The sequence below is a fragment of the Ambystoma mexicanum genome, chromosome 7p (genome assembly GCF_040938575.1).
Source record: "Ambystoma mexicanum isolate Mex_15411 chromosome 7p, UKY_AmexF1_1, whole genome shotgun sequence".
In the NCBI taxonomy this organism is placed as follows: domain Eukaryota; kingdom Metazoa; phylum Chordata; class Amphibia; order Caudata; family Ambystomatidae; genus Ambystoma; species Ambystoma mexicanum.
Window position 1 is genome coordinate 923,007,664 of NC_090939.1, and position 19,900 is coordinate 923,027,563.

General features: G+C 49.2%; 1 protein-coding gene across 1 annotated transcript in view; it reads left to right on the forward strand.

The window, feature by feature from the left end:
• The window catches only part of DCBLD2 (discoidin, CUB and LCCL domain containing 2), a 621,557-nt gene that overhangs the window by 537,527 nt on the left and 64,130 nt on the right, over positions 1–19,900 (forward strand). The gene's annotated exons all lie outside the window — the stretch shown is intronic.

Below are 19,900 nucleotides of genomic sequence, written 5' to 3' on the forward strand. Positions count from 1 at the left end.
GAGGGGCAGGAGCAGAGCATGTCACTACAGATATTTTATCCGCCCTCACTTCTTCTGCCTGTTCCCGCGGTTTAACAACCACTCAGGCCATTACTGATTCTCTTTCTATTTCCATCAGCCGAGCATCCTTCAGGATTCGGTAGCAGCATTTTCAAATTATAGTGCTGCACTATGCTAATGGATTTACTTGCATATGTTGTGTTATGTTAAAGGTACTTGTATAGTGCACACTCGCCAACGGAATTGATCCCCAGGTGCTCTGGCGGATCTGTAAACAGGAAGGATGGGTAGGGTTAGTTCGGAGGAGGGGAGAAGGAGAGTGGGAGAAGTGGTGTCCTGTTGGCAGCTTCAGCTCGGTATACACTGAGTGCTGGGCTTTGGTGCTAGTATCGGATGGGGCGAGGCCTCGAGTGCTGTGTGTGATGTTTGTGTTGTTGGTGCAGTGTGGTAAAGTGCGTGCGGATTGCTGGGGGAGAGATGGTTGTGTGGCTTTGTGTGGTTTAAGTATGCAGAGGATTGAGGGTTGGGTTAGTGGGGTCTGTATCTCGATTCAGGTACTTATGGTTCCGTTAGAGTTGGATTCCTGTGGGTTGGGTTGTTGCTCGTTCCTCATGGGCTGACTTGGTTTGGTGGTGCCGCGCTAATCCAGCTGGATCATAGTGAGTATTATTTCGATTGGTAGGTGCGTCTGGACCTTATTTTAGGGTGTGGGGCTGGGTAGGTAATATCTATTCTCAGGTTATCTAGTGTGACCCTGGTCGGTCGAGGCTTTGAGCGGTTCAGGGTCGGAGTGGTGTCGATGTGGCATCCTAATGCATCCGTTTTGGTGAGCCTGTGTATTCAGTTTTTTTCTTTCTGTCCTGACTCTCTTTCCATTGTTCTTTGGTTTCTGTGGGGTGAACATCCTAGCGGCTATTATTTAGTTGTAGGTTCTTGTGTGGTGGGGCATTGTGCTTCCTGCTGTGTATTGGTGGACAGTGTGTAGTGATGAAGCATTCTGTTTCTCAGCAACTGGATTTGGGCTTGTGGTGCAATGCTTCCTTTCCCTCTCTATACTTTGTCCTTGGCGTTGTTGGGGGCGGTTATATTTAAGGTCATGCTCATCTTGATGATTCGTCATAGTGTTTCTGTCTTTGTCTTGCTATGTTGACAGTCTTTGGTCGTATTGTGGTTGTCTTTCGTTCGGTCGTTTAGTTTGTTGTGGGATATTTACCTTGGGGTTTTTTCCCATTGATTGTTCGGTGCGTATCAGGGTCATCTATGCTCATTGATGTTTTAGTTGTGTGTCTGCCCCTGTGGCCGGTCTTTCTGGTTAAGACGTGAAGAGCCAGGTTTTGAGTAATTTCCTGAATAATAGGTGGTTTCTTGTTACGTATGTACTTTGGGAGGTCGTTCAAGGTTTTCGGGGCTTGGTGAGAGAAGGAGGATCCTCCAAGTTTACTTTTGTTGTAGCGTTTCGGTTCCAGGCGGATGTCCATGCTTGATCTGAGCGTTCTTGTTGGTTGATGTAGGCGCAGTTTGTCTCTTAGGAACTCAGCGCCTTCGTTGTGTACTGCTCTGTGCGTAATGCACATTGTTTTTGAATTTTATTTGGTGTTTTATTGGTAGCCAATGTAGTGTTTTCAGTGCTGGTGCAGTGTGTTTTCTTCGGGGTAGTTTCAGAAGTAGTCTGGCTGCCGCGTTTTGAATGCGTTGTAGTTTTTTTAAAGAGTCGTTCAGGCATGCCTAGGTATAGGCTATTGGCATAGTCTACTTTGGACATGACGAGGGCGATGATGGTGGTGGTTTTGTTGGCGAACAATAGGAACGGTAAGATCCTCTTTGCCGCTCGCAGAAGGAAGAAGCATTTCTTGAGGAGAGCGTTTACTTGTGGCTCTAGCGTGAGATTGTTGTCCATGAGGACCCCCAGGTTTTTTTACAATCGGCGAGGGTGCTGGGGTAGTTCCGAGTTCCCTTGCCCAAGGGATGAATTGGTTTTCTCCTCCATTATTTTTTGACGATCATTATTTCAGTTTTGCCTGGGTTGATTTTGAGGGAGTTGGAGTTCATACAGAAGAATACATTGCGGAGGCATTTTTCTGGCATTGAGTTTATTTCCGGGTTGTCTTGTATTTTGAAGATTATTTGTGTATCGTCAGCGTAGTTGTAGCAGGTGAGGCCGTGGCTTTTGATGATTCTGATAAGTAGATACAGGTAGATGTTGAATAGTAGCGGGAAGAAGGATGATTCTTGTGGTACTCCACAGATGGAGTCTCTAGGGCTGGATTTGAAGAGTTTCATCCATACGGTTTCCGTTCTGTTTGTTAGGAAAGATTTGATCCATAGTAGGGCGGTGTCTGTTATTCCAAGTCCTTCTAATCTCGTTATGAGGGTGTCATGGTCGACTGTGTCGAATGCTGCCGATAGGTCTAGGAGTATCAAGGCAGTGCTGTTGTCGGAGTCTGCGTTGATTTTTTGATCGTCCCATATTGACAGTAGAGCTGATTCCGTTCCTCTCAGTGGTCTGAACCCAACTTGTGCCTGGTCTAGTAGGCCATTCTTTTCTATAAACTCTTGGGTTGTTTTGTATATGTATGTTTTGAGCAGCTTGGCTGTATATGGGATGTTGGAGAGGGGTCTGTAGTTGGAAAGGTCTTCTACATTTCCTGCTGTATCTTTGAGTAGTGGCCTGATGTATGCAGTTTTGAAGGCTTGTGGCACTTTCCCAGTTGCGATGGAACGGCTGAGGACGTTCCTGTGATATTCCATGGGCGTTCCTTGTTTAAGGATCCATTTGTATATGTCTGGTGGGCAGCAGGGGGACCCTGAGTTATTGCTTTCATTCACCAGTTTGACGAATGCCTCCACTGATATTTTTGGAAAGCTTCGTAGTTTGTTTGGGTGTTCCTCATGGGTGTAGGTGGGGGTTGTGGTCTGATCAGACGGTCTGTTTTGTATGGTTTGTTGGATGTTGGTGATTTTGTTTTTGAAGTGGTCTGCAAGGTCGTTGCAAAGTTTCTTGGACGGAGTTGGTGTGTTATTACATCCCGGAGGGATTTTGATTTTGTTTATGATTTTGAAGAGTTCTTTTTGGGTGTTGGGTGCTTCGAAGATTCGGTTGTCATAGTGCTTCCTCTTTGCTTTTTGTATTTCCTTTTTGTATGCCTGGTTGTGTTGTAGGAAATTTAGTTTGTTCACTGCGTCGTTTTGTTTTCTCCAGTCAAGTTCTAGTCTTCGGTTTTTCCTTTTCATGGTGCTAAGTAGTGGGGAGAACCATTTGCCATTGCCCGTTTACGAGAAGAAGTGAAGGGTTTTTCTTTGGCGATGTTGTCTATAGTAGTTATAATCCAGGAATGCAGCAGGGTTACTTTTTTGTCCAGGTAATCTTCTTCCATGAATGTTGGGTGTGGTTTGCTGAGCTCCAGGAGTTCATTTAAGTTGGAGTTTTTGATGGTTTTCCAGTTTCTTTTCATGGTGTTCGTTGTTTTGTCCGGTTGACTGTTTGTTGGGGTGGTCATTTTGATTACGAAGGGGATGATGAGGTGGTCGCTCCAGGGTATTTGAATTGGGGGTGCCGTGGTAAGGAGTAGTTTGTTCGCAAAGATTGCATCAAATGTATGCCCTGCCGAGTGGGTTGCTACTTTGACTAGTTGTTGTAGGTCCATTGCTGCTAGTTGGCTGGTTAGAGATTTTTGTATGGTCGTGGTTTCTCCTTCGAACCAGATGTTGAAGTCTCTGAGGACTATCAGGTGATTGTGTTTGATGGGTAGGACGGTGATTGCTTCTGTGAAGGCGTCTACGAAGGTTGCATCGTAGGTTGGTTGTCTATATAGTAGTATGAATTTTAGGTTTGTTTTGGGGCTTACTGCTAGACGTATGATTAGGGATTCACATTTATCGATGTTTAGTGGGTCTTCCAATTTGATATTCAGGTGTTCCTTGTGAATGATTGCCAGTCCTCCCCCTCTTTTGGTTTTTCTGTTTGCTTGGACGAATTTGAAGTATTCAGGCAGGCAGTTGTTGAGGGTGATCTTGTAGTTATCGTCTAGCCAAGTTTCTGTTACAAACAGGATGTCGATCCCTCCGTTGCAGAGAAGATTGCATATCTCGGTGGCATGTTTGGACATTGACCTTGCATTGATGAGGTTGCATTAGATCTTTTTGGTGTGGTTTTGCTTGTTAGTTGTTCCTTGTTTGGGTTTGTGGTTGTTTGGTTGCGGTGCAATGTTATTGGCATTGATTGGGGATGGATGAGGATCAGCGAGGGCTGCATCTTCATTGAAGCAGTCTGCTAGATTGAAAGCTTAGCTGTTCAATGGTGTTGCTTCTCCCTTTGTGCCGGTTAGGTGAAGGTCTGTAAAGGCTGCTTCTTCGTTGAATTGGTCAGTTAGGTTGATGTTTGGGTTGCTGGTTATAGGATCTTCGTCGTCATTATGTATGGTGTGGAGCGGGTGTTGAGGTTGTCCTTTTGTTCTTGTGATGTATGGGGTGATGGGGTCGGACTCTATCCACATTCTTCTCTGGTGCTCCCCTCTTTTTCCTGGTTGTTTCAGGCTGTTCTTTGTGTCTTGGTGTCTCTGTATCGTTGGGGTATCCTGGTTCTGGGGTTGTTGCGAGGTATCGTGTGAGATATAAGAATTTTTCCCTTTGGAAGTTTGTTCTGGTCGTTTTAGTTTTTGGCGTTGTTTCCTCCATTTGCGGTTGTTGCTTCGGTGGTAGGTTGGATTTGTGTGTCTGTGTCCAGTGCGGCCTTGTCTTGTGCCCTTTCTCGGCGTCCCTTCCTGGTCCGAGGCATTTTGGTGCTCAGTGCGGAGGTGCTGGTTGAGTGGTTGGCTGCTGTGTCTTGTGATGGGAGTGCTGGTATTTCTTCTTGTGTTGGTAGGCTTGGGCGTTAATTTTTATTTTTTTTGCTGTCTGTTCTTCAGGTGGGTTGGTTTGTGTATCCTCAGAGCGCTGTCCGAAGGGGTTGTGGTGTTGGGCGTTCAGTTGTCGGGAGGTGTAATTCAAAGTTCAGTGCCGTCTATGTAGGTCTCTCGGGAAGGTGAGGGCGGCCGAACTATACTATCACGGTCTGGTCCTCACTAGGAATATGGTGAGGTGGTTAACCTAAGTTTGTGCTTGAGACTAAGTCTAACCATGTTCTAGAGTCTTGTGTGGTAGGAAGGAGTCTAAGGAGTATTGTAATCCTTACAGTGCAAATTTTGGGAGCGGAACCCCTGCTAGATTTGGGAGACCTGTAAAGTGGGAGAGTGGCCTATCAATGCAGTCTGAATATCATACAGTGCAATATGGGAACGGAGCCCTTGCTAAATTTGAGAGACCTGTGTAGTGGGAGAGAGGCCTATCAATGTAATCTGAATATCATACAATACAATTTAGGAACAGAACCCCTGCTAAATTTGGAAGACCTGTATAGTGGGAGAGAGGCCTATTAATGTAATCTGAATGTCAGACAATACAATTTGGGGACAGAACCCTAGCTAAATATGAGAGACCTATGTATTGTGAGAGAGGCCTATCGATGCAATCTGAAAATCACAAAATGCAGTTTGGGGACAGAGCCCCTGCTAAATTTGGGAGACCTGTATAGTGGGAGAGAGGCCTATCAATGCAATCTGAATATCATACCAAGCAATTTGGGAACAGAATCCCTGATAAATTTAGGAGACCTATATATTGGAGGAGAGGCCTATCGATGAAATCTGAATATTACACAATACAATTTGGGAGTAGAACCCCTGCTAAATTTGGGAAACCTGTATAGTTAGCGAGGGGTCCACGGCCAGCGGGTCAGATGAGTACCGTATATCTTCAGGGTGTGGGAGAGAGACAGGCAATGGGAGCTAATAACACTATTTCATATTGGTTTAGGTGGCTAGGATTATATGGTAGAGTGGTTGATCTACTCCTGACCCAGGGCACTCCTACCTTACTGGTCCTTGAGTTGATGGTTGACGGCTGGCCACTGGCTCCGCCTGCGGATCCCTGCTGACACTTCCTGGAACCGCCTCTGTTGGAGCCGCCCTTGGCCTTGGGCCCTTAGCCGCAGGGCTGCACGAGCAGAGGGCTGCCCTGGGAAGTCCAGTGATGAAGGCTGAGAGGACCAATGGGAGTAGCGCTGGGTGGGTCTGGAGGTGAGAGGGAGGCAGGAAGAGGACGAGGGGTGGGAGCGGGCTGCTGGGAGTTCCCAAAGAGTCTCGGGGCCTCTGGAATATCATATTTAAAGGCTCACCACGGTGGGTCTTGCGCTCACCTGCTCTGTGGGAGGAGGGGAGACCAACAAGGAAGCGGTGCCTGGGGAGGAGCGAAGGCTCACGGGGCCTGGGCAGCTTTAAAAACACTACAGGGCGTCAGATGGGGTTGCGCACCCTGCTGCACCTAGCTGTGGTGAAAAGGAGGCAGGCGGCTGTACCGAGGTCACTAGACCGGAGCAGCTACGGCAGCAATAGCCAATCAGGGGGGTGGGAGGGTCGGGAGGCAGGAGGTGGGGAGACAAACCAGGAAGCAGTGCCTGGGGAGTAGCGAAGGCTCACAGGGCCTGGGCAGCTTTAAAAAAAACTACAGGGGCTCAGATGGGGTTGCGCACCCTGCTGCACCTACCTGCTAGCTCTGGTGAAAAGGAGGCAGGCGGCTGTGCCGAGGTCACTAGACCCAAGCAGCTACGGCAGCAATAGCCAATCGGGGGTGGGAGGGTCGGGAGGCGGGAGGAGGGGAGACAAACCAGGAAGCGGTGCCTGGGGAGGAGCGAAGGCTCACTGGGCCTGGGCAGCTTTAAAAAACACTACAGGGGCTCTGATGGGGTCGTGCACCCTGCTGCACCTACCTGCTCGGTCCGGGGTAAAAATATACTCGTATTTATTAGTAGACATGCTATCAATACAATACCTGTGTCCCTCTATGCTAGCTTTGGTTAGGTCTTGGAATTTCTAATGCATGCACTTATTGCAAAGGGGGGAAGCTCGTCTTTGTTAACGCACAATCCGCTTTCATATATTTCAATCTCCTGACAACAGCCCACAGCGAACAGCACTCGCTGAGCACTCCTTGATGCGCGTGCACTGTTCAATTTGTAGTGTTTCTGGGTTTAGGGGCGGAGCTTTCCAATTAACTGGATAGAAATATATAAACTTTAATACTGTTGCATATAGTCCAATTTAGCTATGAAAGTCAATGTCTATATTAATGCAGCTAGATGTGTCTTGCTGGCATACCACAGTTGATGTAACAGGTCCAATGAAATGAACGTCCAAAATATCCACATCCACACAGGTCTTCTGCCAACAAACAGCACTCACTGAGTACTCCTGAGGTTGTAAAAGTTGTTGAAGGTCCAGTGTCCTCTGATACAAGTGTGACATTGTTATCCAAAGCTGGAAGTGTGTGGCAATACAGCTTATGGGTAGCTACTGGGAATCCGAGTGATTTGCCCGTGGCTGAAATTACCGCAGGCAAATCGTTCGCATGAGAAGGGTACGAACTACCAAATGTTTGCACCTTTCTCATCCGAACACACATTCAAACACACACCCACACACAACACACCCATAACACTCCCCCACCCACACCCTCAGCACACCCCCACCCACACCCCCAACATAAACAAACCACACTTACCTTGTCTTCATGCTGGTTCTTGCAGCGCCAGTTCCCTTTCACTTCCGTGATCGGGAACTGTTGCTGCAGGGTCCTTTTCTTCATTTTTTTATTTTTTTTTAAACGGAAGGCTGCAGGGGTGTCCCCCGCAGCCCCCGCTCACTATACAATAAAGTATAGTGGGCGGGGTGATGCGGGGGACACCCCCGCAACCCCATTCTTTTTTTTTTTTATTATTTTTGAATGCTACCATCAAAGGTTCAAACTTTCGGTGTTCGAACCTTTGGTGGTAGCATTTTTAGAACAAAAGGTTCATGCAAACCTTTTTATGCGGGTCACAAACCAGCTACTGGAACCAAGAAGGTGTTAATTAAGCTGGGGATGGGAGCTTGGTGCTTGTAAGAAGATTAAGTCTGCAGTAATGCTGAGACTGTCTGGAAGCAAAGACCGGTTACACCAGTGGCAGTAAGACAGAAGAGGCAACGATGCTGTACTTTGCTTATAGCAGAGGAAAGAAGAGTGTCTTGCCTACCTCTGGTGGTCGAAGAGCATTGTCTTTAAAATGCCTAGCAGTCATAAAATATCAAGTTGAAACAAAAGTACCAGAACTGTGGTTGTGTACAATACTGTCAGCGGATGTTACATTAAAGGTGGTTGAATTAGAGGTATACTGTGTAACAAAGGATCCTGTTCTCACAGTAACAGTAGTAGAAGGGTGGTAGTTAAGAGGAAAGCAACACCATAAGAAGAAGCATCCTGACAATTATACAAACGACACTGCAGAGGTGTCATGATCTCTGCTTCCAAAAGGTCAGGGTTTTCCCAACTCCCTTGGAAGCAGATCCATAACCCAGGTTCCGAGTGCCAACCAGTCCCAATTGGGACCTTTTGGACCCAGTCCTGGCGCCAGTGGCACCAGGCTCATAAATATGCCCAGTCCCAGCGCTGGAAGCGCCGGGCTCATAATGCTTGGGTGGACTTACCTGCAGCAGACCATGCTGCTTACTTGCCTGCCAGTTGAGTCTCTGATCCTCTTCTGTTTGGAACTACTTTTCCTGTTGGGTGGGGCAGGAGCCACTCCCTAGATTCAGAACACTGGAACTCTTCTGGAAAGCAGGAACTCTTTTCTTACCTAGGCGTGGCTGTGGAAGGAGACACCTAAGCACTACAGGAGGCTATTTAAACCACACCCGATGGATGAATCTTGCTTTGCGTTATTCTGCATCCTCAGCAGCAGAACGCTCATCGTGTCTTCTGCATCTGATCCTGGGCCTAAGGAAAAAGGCTTACCATTCTGAATCCAGTCTTCAGCAACACCTATAAAGACAAGAAAGAACAGGTTAGCATTACGGTCTTCAGTGACAGCTCTTCACTTACCTGGTCCATCGGCTGTCACCAACGCCTCGCGCTGCATTCCGGCATCTGAAAGACAAAGGCTTACCTACTCTTCGTGCGCTCCGGAAGTCTTCACACTGCATTCCGGCATCTGAAAGACAAAAGCTTACCAACTCTTCGCACGCTCCGGAGGCCTTCTGCGCTGCATCCCGCATCTGAAAGACAAAACAAGGTGCGTTTAAAGACATTGGGGAACTTTAATACTCACGTGCCATTACTCCTTTCCACATCTAACCCAGTGGGTATTCCGGCACCCTGCAGCCGCCCCGAACTTGTACCTGCAAAATAAAAAGACAGTTAGAGCGCATCGTGAAGCAGGCAACAAGCGCTTACTTACGTGCTTCCAGGCGCTTCTATTCATCACACAGGCTCCATCTTCAACTCACTTCAGCCCGCCATCCGCCATCGCCGGAACCCTGCAAAACAAGAGACATCATTACTAAAGACTTTAAAGACATTAGAATTACTCGAAACTTACCGTTCGTGCAGTAAACGACGGACAGCAGTCCTCTGAAGTCAAGAGGCCTGCTCCCCTTATCCAGTGAAGAAACTGGTTACAGCACCCTGCCTCGAGGCAGATGGAGAGCACGGCGTTCACTTACCTAAGACATCTTACCCTTCGAGCCAGACATACAGTGCACAGAGGTCCAGCCCAAAGAGCCAGCCGTGTGTTACACATCACCTTTGAAGATACGGTATACGCCCCGTCAAGACCGGCGCCTCTACGGGAATCAGGTGAGCGTTACAAGAGGTCACAAATACTTGGGAAGTTGTCAAAGAAGTTAATAATTTATTCTTTGAACTGCAGCAAAACAATCTTGGAAAGAGAATATCCCGGATCACCATTGGTGTTGCTTTCTTGGCTGGAATTGGAAGGGGAACTTTTCAACAGAATGCTGAAGAACTCTTACCAGTGGATTTTTGATTGAACTTTTGTTTAATTTGGAAATTACAAGAACTGGTTAAAGACTTTACTTTTCTTTTTGAACATTTGAAAAACCGACTTTGAACAATCCTGTGGAAGGTATTTACCAGGGACAGGTAAAGGTCATCTGAATTACTGGTTGCTGGTATTCAGTTATTTGTTTGATTTTAGTGTTTGTTGTTTGTTGTGAGGGCCGGTTTTGTATTTATATTTATTAAATGTATAGAGCGCTTTACTCCAAAGCGCTTTACATTACAACTGAATAAATGGAATAAGTGGAAGCTTAAATGCAAAACATGAGACCATCAAAACAATATATAGAACAATTAGCCTAGGTCAGTAAAAAAGAAATAGAATGGAGGAAGAGAAGAGAGAGGAGAAGATGTTAACAGGGCGGGGAAAGGAGAAGGTGAGATTTCAAGGAGGAGTTGAAGGAGGGGTAAGAGGAAATGGAGCGGATTGAGAGAGGTAGGGAGTTCCAGTGTAGGGGGGCGTGGAGCTGGAAGGATCGGAAGCGGGAATGGGCACAAGGGGCCGGGGGAACAGTAAGAAGGAAGAGATCAGCAGATCAGAGGGGGTAAGAGGGAGTTTGGAATGAGAGGAGTGAGGAAAGGTAGGGAGGGGCGAGATCATGAAGAGATTTAAAGACGAGACAAAGGAAGTTGAATTTAAGTTGAGTGGAAAGGAAGCCAGCCAAGATGAGAGGGCGAAGAAGAAATGGAGTCATGCGAGAGAAGGCAAAGGGTACGGATGACAGAGTGATAGAGGGATTTGAGAGGAGCAAGATGGGAGGCAGGGAGGCCAAAGAGGAGAGAAGATGAGGGAAGAGATTAAGAGTTTGGTGGCATGGAAGGTGAGAACCAGATTTTGTGAATATTGAAGAGATGGTAGTGGCGGGTGATGGGAGAAGGAAAGGGAGGAGTAAAGGTGGAGGCCAAGATTACAGGCGTGGTCAGAGATGGGGAGATTAGAGGAGAGGGAGGCGAGGTGGAAGGAAAGAATAAGACTTCAGTCTTATCAGAGTTGAGGAAGAGGAAGTGGGATGACATCCAGTAGTTTTTGATGGCAGTGAGACAGGAAGAAAGATTGTGGTGGATGTCAGGTGTGTAAGATGAGAAGGATAGAAAGAGTTGGGTGTATTCAGCATAGAAATGGTGAGAGATACCAAAGGAACAGATGATGGGGGCAAGAAGGGCAGTGTAAAGACAAAAAAGGAAAGGGCCCAGTACAGAGCCTTGGCGTACACTGAAGTCCAAAGGGAGAGTAGGGGAGGTACGGCCGCCCCAAGAGACAACGAAAGAACGGTTGGAGAGGTAGGAAGAGAACAAGTTAAGAACCGGGCCTTTGAGACCAAAGGAAGAAAGTGTTGAGGAGTAAAGGGTGTTCAAGGGGATTGGGTCCTCCGACGTATTCCATATCTATGACATGTAATCACCACAGCTATGCTGCTTCGGAAACTTTTTTTCAGCTCCTGCGTCGATGACGTCGATGCGCCGTCGTCGAGGACCTCCTCCGACGTCATCCGATGTGATAAGTAGGACACACGACGCCCGTAGCCTCAGTTCCGTTTTTTCCGCAATCGTGTTGCTTCATGAATCTCGGTTAACGCCTCGACTCTTTGGAGTTCTGTTCTTCTCGGTTCTTCGAACCTGTTCGTTTTTGTGAAAATCCTTTGTGTGAAGATGTCTTCTACTTTGTCTTCGACCCCGCGTCCGGGCTTCAAGAAGTGCGGGGAGTGTGGGTCCAAGATGTCGGTGACGGACTCGCACGACGCCTGCCTCTGGTGCCTCGGGGAGGCCCACGACACGGATGACTGTATCGACTGCCAGTCGCTCACGTCCAAAGCCTTACGCGAACGTAAGAAGAAGTGGTCGGTAGGTCGGGTGTCCAAGCCCCGGAAGTCGAGATCTGCGGGGCTTTCGACGGATGATTCGAGGGGTGACTCTCTGCGTCATCGTCGGAAGTCTCATGGGTCTCCTTCTAGGAGTCGGTCCCGCCACTCTTCAGCCTCTTCGAGGCATTCTCGGAAGCGCTGACACCGGTCGTCTTCCAGGTCCTCTTCGGAGGATTCTGCCCGGCACGTCGCTTACCCCTCCAGCCGTGCGACGCCGGAGGAATGGGCTTCCTTCGGGAAGAAAATGCTGGCGATTCTTGAGTCGCAGGGTACTAAGCCATCCGTGCCCCCGAGTGGGGTCGGTCGTGAGAGGTCGAGAGACACCGCTCACAAGAGTGGTCGGCACAAGTCACGGGAGAGGTCCCGTTCGGACAAGGAGACTCGTTCTCGATGTACCCGTTCCAGGTCCCGGTCCTCGACGCGTTTGAGACCGTGTGCACCTGTGAGGTCTTCGAGGAAGACATCGACGTCTGAGGCGTTGAGGGCGTCGACAGGCTTTCTCGAGGCTCCGGCTCTGAGGAAGTCGTCGAGGCCGTCGACGCTCAGGTCGTCGAAGGACACGCTCGGGGCTCCGGCTTCGAGTGCTGTGTCGTCGCCGCCGATGCTGGCGGCGCTGCATCTGACGTTGACTTCCTCGACGCCGATTTCCTCGACGCCGATTTCCTCGACGCCGATTTCCTCGACGTCAATTTCCTCGACGCCGATCCTCTCGCGCCGATGCCTGTTCTCTCGACACCGGCGCCGATTCGCTCGACGCCATCGACGCCTTTCGTGTCGGAGGTACCCCGTGGCACGGGGGAACCCCCTAGGAAGGCTCTGGTTAAGAGCAAGCACTCTCGGGTGCCTTCTTTTCGCCATCTGGAATATATTTCAGAGGCGGATGAGGATTCTGATGGCCTGGTTCCTAGTCAGGTTCCAGATGATATTGTCTCGGGCCATAGTCAGTTTGACGATTTGAGGCAGTCACTGCATGATGCCAGTGGACTGGACACCTCTCCGGAGGTGGAGTTTTGTAGGCCTGAGCCTGGCTTTCATGACGATTCCTCGTACCGGCGCCTTATGGCTAGGGTTTCTGAGTACTTGGGATGGTCTGCTCCCCCAGGGGAGTTTGTGCAGGGTGATCTAACGGACATCCTTGATGTTGGTCCCCCAACTGACCCGGTACTGCCGTTCCATATGGCTTTACAGAGAAGGGTGGCGGCGGCTTGGACTGCTCCGGAGAGTCTCCCGGCGGTGGGCAGATCCTTGTCGCGAAAATACCATCCAGCCAGTAGCGACCCCTGCTACTTGACCAGGCACCCCACTCCGGAGAGTTTGGTGGTGCAGGCGGCCACGGCCCCGGCAAAGCAGGCGTCGTACCCTACCATCCCTCCTGGTAGGGACGACAAACGTTTTGATGGCTGGGGGAAGAAAGTGTTTTCTTCTGGTGGTATGGCGCTTCAGGCGGCCAACTCCATTTGTGCCTTGTCTCGTTTCACACACACTCTGTGGAACTGTGTTGTGTTAGCGGCTGAACATATTCCCGAAGGGAACGAACGGGATGGTTTCCTTGCTATGGTCCAGGATGGTAAGGATGCCATGTGTGAGTCCGTTCTGTCGGGTTTGCACTTAGCTGAATGCGTCAGTAGGTCCATGGCGGCGAGCACCGTGATACCCAGGTTTGCGTGGTTGCGGAAGTCGGGCTTTGCTCCTGATGTGCAGTCCCGGCTCCTCAACATGCCCTTTTTTAGGTGAACACCTTTTTGGCAGCAAGGCTGACGAGAGCCTTGAGAGGTTGCAGACCTCAAAAGCTGCAGCGAAGTCGTTGGGTGCTGCAGTTCACCAACCTCCGCCTTTTCGTCCTAGGGGACAGCTGTGGAGGGGTGGTTCCTTTCGCTATTACTCGTCCTTCAGTAAAGCGAGAGGAGCTGGCAGTCAAAGAGGCCAACGCAGGGGTACCAGAGGTGGACGACAAGGTACCCGTGGTGCCAAGGCCGCTCGGGCAGTTGCCTCTTTGCCCTCAGGTAACGCCGCAGCCGCTCCCACTCAGTCATGAGGCCATGTCCCATGGTTCGCCGGTTGGGGGAAAGCTGGCGCAGCATCTTGTAGAGTGGCAAGCCATTACTTCAGATGTGTGGGTTCTGGAGATCATGACCCATGGCTACTGTCTTCTCTTTCGGCACAGGCCTCGCGACAATCCACCGGGGAGCCTCTCTTTGCAGAGTCCGGATCTGATCCTTGCGCAGGAAATTCAAGCCCTGCTGGAGAAAGGCGCCATAGAACTGGTGCCTGTAGCGGAGAGGAACAAGGGATGGTATTCCCCTTATTTTTTGATTTCGAAGAAAGACTGGGGATTGAGACCCATCATGGACTTGCGCGGTTTGTACAAACTCCTCAGGAAGGACAAGTTCAAGATGGTTACTCTCTCTCAAGTCCTCCAGGCCCTTCAGCTTCAGGACTGGTTGGTGTCACTCGACCTCAAGGATGCTTACTTCCATGTGCCGATCCATCCCAAGCACAAGAAGTACCTGAGGTTTGCGGTTGGCGACTCGCACTTTCAGTTTCGGGTCCTGCCGTTCGGATTGACCTCCGCCCGAGGGTTTTCACCAAGCTCATGGTGGTGGTGGCAGCGCATCTCAGGCAAGGGGGGGGATTCACGTCTACCCTTACCTGGACGATTGGTTGATCAGGGGGAGCTCTCCCGAGCAAGTCCTGGATCATCTGTCCGTCACCTGCCACTCCCTTCACAGGCTGGGCTTCTCCCTGAATTTAAAGAAGTCCCATTTGACGCCAACACAGCGGCTCCAGTACATCGGAGCAGTGCTCGACACTTCCCTGGGGCAGTGTTTTCCTCCCCAGGTGAGGGCTCTTCACATTCAGCAGAGGGTGCACAAGTTTCAGCATGCCCAGACGCTCCCAGCGTTCGAGTTCTTGAGGTTGCTCGGCCTCATGGCATCCTGCATTCTTCTGGTGCCAGAGGCTCGCCTGCGGATGAGATCTTTGCAGTGGGCACTCAAGACGCAAGGGTCGCAGTCCTCCGGCAGGATGTCGGACCCGGTTCAGGTGCCGCCCTCGGTCGCCCGGGACCTTCTGTGGTGGGCCGTCGAAGGCAACTTGATGACGGGGGCTCCATTTTGGCTTCCCTGGCCGGAGGTGACGATCGTGACGGATGCATCCCTCACGGGATGGGGAGCTCATGCCAACGGGCTGACAGTCAGCGGTCGTTGGTCTCTGTCGGAGTCCAGACTCCATATCAATCTGTTGGAGCTGAGGGCCGTCAGGCTAGCCCTGAAGGCTTTTCTGCCAACTGTGCGAGGAAAGAGTGTCCTGATCCTGACGGACACAGTGACCATGCACTACCTCAACAAAAGGGGGGGGGGGGGCAGGGTCACTTCCTCTGTGCAGGGAGGCGATGCAGCTCGAGTTCTGGGCCATCCAGCAGGAAGTTTCGATCTCGGCAGTTCAGCTGGCTGGAGACGAAAACGTGACGACAGACGCTCTGAGCAGGCAGAGCGCGATCTCTCATGAGTGGGAGTTGGCTCAGGTGATTCTCCTGGAGATCTTCGCCCTTTGGGGGACTCCTCAAGTGGATCTCTTCGCCTCCAGTGTCAATCGGAAGTGCGAAAGGTTTTGCTCGCGGGAATTTCCTCCAAAAGGAGCCTTAGGAGACGCGTTCGTGGTGGAGTGGTCATTCCCGCTGCTGTACGCGTTTCCTCCAGTCCCCGCCATCCCGCAAGTGCTGCGGAGGTTACGGAAGTTCAGTTCCCAGATGATCCTCATTGCTCCGGCGTGGGCTCGGAGGACATGGTACCCGGACCTTCTCGACTTGTCCATCTGCCCTCCACGTCGTCTTCCCTACCGAGATGATCTGCTCTCACGGGAGTGGGGGTCAGGTTCTCCATCTAGAGGTCAGATCCCTCAACCTTCACCCTTGGCTTCTGAAAGGTTGAGGTACAAGGATTGGGACCTCCCTGAAGACGTGATGGAGGTGTTACTTTCGGCCCGAAGGCCTGCAACAAAGTCTCTGTACCGTTGGCGTAAGTTCTGCGACTGGTGCAGAGTTCAGAAGGTGGATCCTTTTGCATGTGACATCCCCATGGTTCTGTCCTTTTTACTTTCTTTGGCCCACAGGGGCTTGCAAGTGGGTACCATTGAAGGTTACCTGGCGGCGCTGTCCATCTTTAAGCGCTCGTCTGAAGAGTGTTCTTTCTTTAAAATCCCTTTAATTTCACAGTTTCTGAAAGGGCTCACTAATGTGTTCCCTCTGTCACCTTTCCTGGTGCCCGGCTGGGATTTAAACCTTGTTCTTAAGTTTCTTATGGGTGCTCCGTTTGAGCCTTTACATTCTTGCCCTTTGAGGCTGTTAACTCTGAAAACTGTGTTTTTATTTGCGGTTACTTCCGCTCGCAGAGTGAGTGAGTTACAGGCACTTTCAGTTAAGCCACCCTTCACTGTATTTCACAAGGACAGGGTTGTCCTTAGAGTTCGTCGTCCTTTTCTTCTGAAGGTAGTGACGGAATTTCATTTGGCCCAGAAGGTTGTTCTTCCGGCATTCTATCCTGCTCTGCATCCTGGTAGGGAATAGAAGAGGCTCCATAGGCTTGATCCTAGGAGAGCTTTAAGCTTTTATGTTTCACGCATGTCCCGGGTCAGAGTGGACGATCAACTCTTTATTGGTTACGCTGGTAAGCGTTTGGGGCAAGCTGTGACGAAACAGACTTTGTCTCGCTGGATTGGTTTGGCCATCTCGGAGTGTTACCGCTTGGCGGGTAAGGACCCACCGGCTGGCTTGCGGGCCCATTCTACCAGGGGTGTGGCTGCACCTACTGCCCTGCAGAGGGGTGTTCCTATTCGCAACATCTGTGATGCAGCCACCTGGGATTCAGTACATACATTTGTACGTCACTATTCCCTCGATTCCATCCGAGGACAGGATCTGGCTTTTGGCAAGGCGGTCCTTTGCTCTGCTATTTGATTGGCTATTCTAAATTTTGATTCTAAATTCTTTCCCTCCTCCTTGCTCTGGTACTGCTTTGGGAGTCTGTCATAGATATGCAATATGTCGGAGGACCCAATCCCCTCGAAGAACAAGTTACTTTCTTACCTGATAACGTTCTTTCGATGGGATGGTCCGACGACGTATTCCATATCGCTCCCGCCCTGCCTTCCCCGCTGCAGAATTTCTTTTGCGATTGCAGCTTACGTTCCGCAAGGCTTTGTGTCTGACTGGCAGTTGACTAATGTCACACGTTCTGGGGAAAAAACTACAACTGAGGCTACGGGCGTCGTGCGTCCTACTTATCACATCGGATGACGTCGGATGTCGGTGGAGGTCCTCGACGACGGCGCATCGACGTCATTGACGCAGGACGCAGACGCCGAAAAAAGTTTCCGAAGCTGCACAGCTGTGGTGATTACATGTCATAGATATGGAATACGTCATCGGACCATCCCATCGAAAGAACGTTACCAGGTAAGAAAGTAACTTGTTCATCAAAGGTATCAAAGGCAGCAGAGAGTTCGAGGAGGACCAGGACAGAGGATTGCTTAGAGTATCGAGCGGTAAGTAGAGAGTTGAGGACATAGGTGAGTGCGGTTTCAGTGAAGTGTTTAGGGCGGAATCCAGATTGAGAAATTGAGAAGGGGGGAGAAGAGAGAGATTGGAAATAAAAGCTGAGAGTAGATTAAGCGTTCGAGAAGCTTAGAAACGAAAGGAAGAAGAGAGACTGGATGAAAGTTGGAGGCAAGGAGGGGGTTAGCAGATGGTTTTTGCCGGATGGGGATCATAGTAGCGTGTTTGAAGACGGATGGGAAGGAGGCAGAGGAGAGACAGATGTTGAAGTTTTTTTGTATGCTAGGAGTGATCCCCTTAGCTCTTAGAGTAGGCAGGGTACTCCCTGTTAGAGTAGGCTTAGTAAGGATTTATTTGCACCTTTTTCCTTTAATAAAATGCTACATTCTGACAGAAACACATGCAGTTGTCCACCTCGCATTGCTGACCCCTCACAGTATCCGAAGGTGAGGTAACAGTTGAAATAAAGATGAAGTATAAGCCCAAAATTGTTGTAATGGTCTTGCAGCTGCATCCTGTGGGAATACATTATGCCTGACAACATTTAAAACATGTTTTGTGCTTTTATTTGGTTCAGGGTAGTTAAAATCCCACCTTACTTGTGAAGTTTTCATCTGAGCGTAGGCACTACTGCCCGACAGTTCTCTGCACTGAGGTGCCCTGAAGTGATCACTCCTCTCAGATCACCCGAGTCAGGCACCTGGGGAGCTCTGATTTCTTCAGGGTGGTGTATGGACACAAGGTTGTGTCGCAAACTTCCACAAGCCCATGCGGACTGCACAGTTTGACTCTGCTGCTCTGGAACAGACTTGCTGGGGTTCTTTGGTCTGTTGATGTTTTGTAAACATCTTGTATTGTATTTTGTTAAAGAACTGATTCGTCTGTATCGATTGAAATGACTTTACATTTACAGATGGCAGAGGTCCTCCTAAGGGTACTTGTACAATAGCTCAAATATGAGAACAAGTGATGAACTAGTTTGTGGTTGTAAAAAAAGAATTGGAACATAGTTTAGTCACAACACAAAAACAGAAAAATATATATATATATATATATATATATATATATATATATATATATATATATATATATATATATATATATATATATATTATATGAAACAGGTGACTTACAAAAGGTAGCATTAAGACTAAGGACTAAGGGTGGTGCTTGAAACTAAAGAATACTGTATAACTATGCAAAATTACATTTAGCATCACTGGAGGGAGTGGAGGGATGATTGCGGAAGAGGGAAGGTAGCTCTCCCTCTTTACCAAGTCGGTGAAGTTTAAGCTAATTTTTGAAGAGTTGCAGTTGGGCTAGCTTGGATTTTGATGGGCAATGGGTTCCAGTAGAGCGGGCAGGGAGAGGATGCATGTGGAGTATGGGATAATGAGGTTGAGTGCAGAGCAGAAGCAAAGGGATAGAGACTGTGAATAGACAGATATAATCAATTACTGTGGAGCAAGACCGCGGAGAGCTTGTATACTAGGAGCAGGAACTTGAAAGGGAGCAGTTGTGCATGAATAGCAAACCAGCATGTTGTCTGTAGATGGAAGTGGTGGTGTCTGAGAAGGTTGCAGAGTGTGAGCAGCAAAGTTGAAGGCTTTCTCTAGAAGGAGGAAGGAGAAGAAAGGAAGGCCAAGGAGTAGACTGAAGCAGGAGTCCAGTTTGCACAAGGGTGGAGATTAGAGTTTTCGTACAGTGGTGAGTAAAAAAATGCACACATTTTCTGAATGTTGAGAAGGCTAATACAAGCAGCTGAGGCTGTGGTAGTAGTGAATTGTTGCAGTCAAGGGTCACAATCATAGAGGGCCCTCCTGGTTGTAAGCCTTGGGCGAGGGAGCTAGGCCAGACAAGGAGATAGTGGAGCAATGGCATTGACACTGGGAGAATGACTTCCGTGTTTGACTTCAGCATTAGGCAATAGAGAGCCGTCCCGTGATGAAATGCAGTGAGAGAGTTGGTAATCCGTTCTAAGATGGCTGGGGTGAATAGAGGGTCAAAGGTTTGCAAGTTCCAGGAGATTTTAAAAGATCGACCGGCCTAGTAAGAGGCGATCCGTGAAATAACAGATTTGTGAAACCCAAGGGGCTGGAGAGTGAGGAGGAGGGGCATGGTCGACTGTTGAAAGCAGCAAAGCGGTACTAAGGGATGAGCGTAGAAGAGTTTTAAATGCGGAGAATCTGAGAGAATGTTGGAGACATGCATAACTGATGTCTTGGTGGAGTGATTACTATGGAAGCCAGATTGATGTGGATGTCAAAGATAGTTATCCTCAAGGTACTTATTGATCCGGTTGAAGACCACCCACTCAACGACCTTTGAATAATGGGCCAGTGGGGAGACTGGGCACTCACAGGAACGTGTTAGTCAGAAGAGGGTTTCTTCAATATTCGTAGGACAGTGGCAGTTTTGAAAAAGCCAGTTGATAGTCCAGCAGGCTGAGAGGTAAAGGAGCTCAGAGAGATACGGGCATGTGATTGGGACAAAGTCTTTCTCCTTTTGGAGGAGTAAATAGTTTGATACAACGGTATTATGGGTTGGCGCTGCAAAGGGTGGA